This window comes from Schistocerca americana, unplaced genomic scaffold (assembly GCF_021461395.2).
Source record: "Schistocerca americana isolate TAMUIC-IGC-003095 unplaced genomic scaffold, iqSchAmer2.1 HiC_scaffold_170, whole genome shotgun sequence".
Lineage (NCBI taxonomy): Eukaryota > Metazoa > Arthropoda > Insecta > Orthoptera > Acrididae > Schistocerca > Schistocerca americana.
Window position 1 is genome coordinate 215,001 of NW_025725791.1, and position 5,000 is coordinate 220,000.

The window sequence follows — 5,000 nt, forward strand, 5'->3', positions numbered from 1 at the left end:
AACCAGACTGGGAGGTCCACTCAGAAAACAGAATATCCCACCCACCCGACAACCACCATTGCTCAGCCAAGCCACCAACACCCACACATGTCCTACACAGGGGTGCACCCAACATCACAATACTGCCTCCTCTCACAGCACACAAACAATGGCAGGAATGAAAGACACAGGTCTGCCACAAGCATGGAATGAGAGCGCCGCCTGTCATGAGCCAAAGGTGCATCCTGACGTGGCAAATCAGATGATGCCGCAGGCATCCACTTACTATAATCACAATCAACAAACCGGCCGCCCCGCCCCGCCCCCCATTAAACCTTTCCTTACAACAATGTGTACCTTAACCTAACCTATATCGTACCGTAACCTAACCTATATCGTACCGTAACCTAACCTATGTCGTACCGTAACCTAACCTATGTCGTACCGTAACCTAACCTATGTCGTACCGTAACCTAACCTATGTCGTACCGTAACCTAACCTATGTCGTACCGTAACCTAACCTATGTCGTACCGTAACCTAACCTATGTCGTACCGTAACCTAACCTATGTCGTACCGTAACCTAACCTATGTCGTACCGTAACCTAACCTATGTCGTACCTTAACCTAACCTATGTCGTACCTTAACCTAACCTATGTCGTACCTTAACCTAACCTATGTCGTACCTTAACCTAACCTATGTCGTACCTTAACCTAACCTATGTCGTACCTTAACCTAACCTATGTCGTACCTTAACCTAACCTATGTCGTACCTTAACCTAACCTATGTCGTACCTTAACCTAACCTATGTCGTACCTTAACCTAACCTATGTCGTACCTTAACCTAACCTATGTCGTACCTTAACCTAACCTATGTCGTACCTTAACCTAACCTATGTCGTACCTTAACCTAACCTATGTCGTACCTTAACCTAACCTATGTCGTACCTTAACCTAACCTATGTCGTACCTTAACCTAACCTATGTCGTACCTTAACCTAACCTATGTCGTACCTTAACCTAACCTATGTCGTACCTTAACCTAACCTATGTCGTACCTTAACCTAACCTATGTCGTACCTTAACCTAACCTATGTCGTACCTTAACCTAACCTATGTCGTACCTTAACCTAACCTATGTCGTACCTTAACCTAACCTATGTCGTACCTTAACCTAACCTGTATTGCGCCTTAACCTAACCTGTATTGCGCCTTAACCTAACCTGTATTGCGCCTTAACGTAACCTGTATTGCGCCTTAACGTAACCTGTATTGCGCCTTAACGTAACCTGTATTGCGCCTTAACGTAACCTGTATTGCGCCTTAACGTAACCTGTATTGCGCCTTAACGTAACCTGTATTGCGCCTTAACGTAACCTGTATTGCGCCTTAACGTAACCTGTATTGCGCCTTAACGTAACCTGTATTGCGCCTTAACGTAACCTGTATTGCGCCTTAACGTAACCTGTATTGCGCCTTAACGTAACCTGTATTGCGCCTTAACGTAACCTGTATTGCGCCTTAACGTAACCTGTATTGCGCCTTAACGTAACCTGTATTGCGCCTTAACGTAACCTGTATTGCGCCTTAACGTAACCTGTATTGCGCCTTAACGTAACCTGTATTGCGCCTTAACGTAACCTGCATTGCGCCTTAACGTAACCTGCATTGCGCCTTAACGTAACCTGTATTGCGCCTTAACGTAACCTGTATTGCGCCTTAACGTAACCTGTATTGCGCCTTAACGTAACCTGTATTGCGCCTTAACGTAACCTGTATTGCGCCTTAACGTAACCTGTATTGCGCCTTAACGTAACCTGTATTGCGCCTTAACGTAACCGATATTGCGCCTTAACGTAACCTATATTGCGCCGTAACGTAACCTATATTGCGCCGTAACGTAACCCACATTGCCCCTTAACGTAACCCACATTGCCCCTTAACGTAACCCACATTGCCCCTTAACGTAACCCAACACACGTTGGGCCTTAACCCAACACACGTTGGGCCTTAACCCAACACACGTTGGGCCTTAACCCAACACACGTTGGGCCTTAACCCAACACACGTTGGGCCTTAACCCAACACACGTTGGGCCTTAACCCAACACACGTTGGGCCTTAACCCAACACACGTTGGGCCTTAACCCAACACACGTTGGGCCTTAACCCAACACACGTTGGGCCTTAACCCAACACACGTTGGGCCTTAACCCAACACACGTTGGGCCTTAACCCAACACACGTTGGGCCTTAACCTGCTCTGTAATTGTCATACGACGCGTTAAATTAGTGTAGTGTTGCCTAACTGCAACCCCCGCAATATAGTTTGCTACTCGCACTGCCCGGTCCCCAGTGTATCGCTTCATGTTAAACACCTTGCAGCTATACACTGTAATGTGGATGGCAGCAGGACGTACATGCTCAATGCCCTTTGCAGTTGTTCATTGGCATTTGCAGTTGTTCATTGGCATTCGCATGTGCGAAGCACTTAGCCTACGCTGTGGTACGGCCTGTGTCAACTGTCCGCTGATGTTGTACGTCCAAATCACACACTGTACTGCACATTGGTCCTCATGTACTGAATGATACATCGTGGTACATGTGACCGTACAACGACTGCGCCAACAACGGCGAACCATGCGGTCCAAATGTTGTGCACTCAGCTACGTGTCGTCTCCCTATAAGAGCTGGATTGCAGTGTGGTATGCCCTGGATGGCGATCAGCATGAGCCGTCTGTTGATGTAGTGGCGCGTGTTGTCAGACGTAGTCGTCTCTTCTCACACACCGTGATAGCATGGTGCACTGCGTTCCACATCTGCGACATGCGACAGAGGCCGGTTGACAGTCGTTCGCGCAATGGACATCGCATACGTACGGGGGCCACCTTCCACGTGTTCGCGAAGCGTGCACATGTTGTTGCGTGTATGTGGGCAGACATAGTGTGTCGTGACACCTGACACAGGCATGCAACAATCGTTGAATTTGCAAATGGCGATGGACGCCTACGTTTGCTGGTGACGTTATGCAAATGAACAACTGGTAAACCGTTGTGGTGCGGTTGTTCTCGCTAGAGGTGAATCAGTGATGGCGACGATCGGTTGAGCTACCAACCGGTTGTTCCAGCGATACCCACCATGCCCACGAACGTGAATGGCATCTGGGTGTGAAGCGATACGCGGCGGTGGCTGGGTGGGACCGTCCCCGGCCGGTGAGGGGGGGCCTCCCGGCGTGCTGGCCGCGCGGTGCGTGGGCGCACGCGCTACAGCCGGCTGGTGGGGGCGGCCAGTGGCAGGCGCGCCGGCCGACGGAGGCGGCAGGCGGCGCAGCTGCGCGCCGGCGCACCCTGCACGCGGCGCCGTGCGGCCAAAGTAGGTCCTCGCGGGCCCGGTGCGAAGCGCGGTGGACATCTGCAGTGTGCTGGTCCGATTGAGGACTGTGTGCGCTGAGGATGCGCCGCCGCCCGGCGCTCGGCGCCGCGACGCCGTCTGCTGCTCGGTCGCCTCTGCGGTTCTCGCAGGTGGTTTGTATCGCAGCTGTGCGGACGTGTTGGCGCGTGCGCTGTGCTGGGAGAGTTCGCTTCGGCACCCAAGTGGGGCTTTTGTCCTTCTGTGGCGCTGGCGTTGGAGCTGCCGGTCACCGTAGGTGGCGCGTGTTGTCTCCCGCCGGCAATGCCACGACAGCACGCTCCCGGGCCTCTGTCGGCAGCGGCAAGCTCAGTTGGGAGCACGGGTGGTCGCACCTAAAGCGTCTACTCGCCAAACTCCGGGCGATTGCGCCTCTCTCGAACCCGACCAAGTACTTAGGACGGCGCTGCGCGCCGCCGGGACCTGAGAGGGTTTCGAGGTGTATTGTGCAGGGGAGCTCAGCCTCCTCCTGTTTGCAGAATAATTGAGCGGACGCTTGCGTGTTCGCGCGGGCCCCCGGGACACACTCCCGGGCGGCCGGCTGCTCAGCTCTAGTTGACGCAGCTCCCTGGTTGATCCTGCCAGTAGTCATATGCTTGTCTCAAAGATTAAGCCATGCATGTCTCAGTACAAGCCGCATTAAGGTGAAACCGCGAATGGCTCATTAAATCAGTTATGGTTCCTTAGATCGTACCCACGTTACTTGGATAACTGTGGTAATTCTAGAGCTAATACATGCAAACAGAGTCCCGACCAGAGATGGAAGGGACGCTTTTATTAGATCAAAACCAATCGGTCGGCTCGTCCGGTCCGTTTGCCTTGGTGACTCTGAATAACTTTGGGCTGATCGCACGGTCCTCGTACCGGCGACGCATCTTTCAAATGTCTGCCTTATCAACTGTCGATGGTAGGTTCTGCGCCTACCATGGTTGTAACGGGTAACGGGGAATCAGGGTTCGATTCCGGAGAGGGAGCCTGAGAAACGGCTACCACATCCAAGGAAGGCAGCAGGCGCGCAAATTACCCACTCCCGGCACGGGGAGGTAGTGACGAAAAATAACGATACGGGACTCATCCGAGGCCCCGTAATCGGAATGAGTACACTTTAAATCCTTTAACGAGTATCTATTGGAGGGCAAGTCTGGTGCCAGCAGCCGCGGTAATTCCAGCTCCAATAGCGTATATTAAAGTTGTTGCGGTTAAAAAGCTCGTAGTTGGATTTGTGTCCCACGCTGTTGGTTCACCGCCCGTCGGTGTTTAACTGGCATGTATCGTGGGACGTCCTGCCGGTGGGGCGAGCCGAAGGCGTGCGACGCGCCTCGTGCGTGCTCGTGCGTCCCGAGGCGGACCCCGTTGCAATCCTACCAGGGTGCTCTTGAGTGAGTGTCTCGGTGGGCCGGCACGTTTACTTTGAACAAATTAGAGTGCTTAAAGCAGGCAAGCCCGCCTGAATACTGTGTGCATGGAATAATGGAGTAGGACCTCGGTTCTATTTTGTTGGTTTTCGGAACCCGAGGTAATGATTAATAGGGACAGGCGGGGGCATTCGTATTGCGACGTTAGAGGTGAAATTCTTGGATCGTCGCAAGACGAACAGAAGCGAAAGCATTT

General features: G+C 52.4%; 1 non-coding gene across 1 annotated transcript in view; it reads left to right on the forward strand.

Annotated features, from left to right (window-relative positions):
* The first annotated feature begins 3,954 nt into the window (after window positions 1-3,954).
* LOC124571442 overlaps window positions 3,955-5,000 on the forward strand; it is a 1,910-nt gene continuing 864 nt past the window's right edge. Inside the window, exon 1 of the ribosomal RNA XR_006971871.1 lies at window positions 3,955-5,000. This exon is cut by the window's right edge and continues 864 nt beyond it. This is a non-coding gene — a ribosomal RNA (small subunit ribosomal RNA).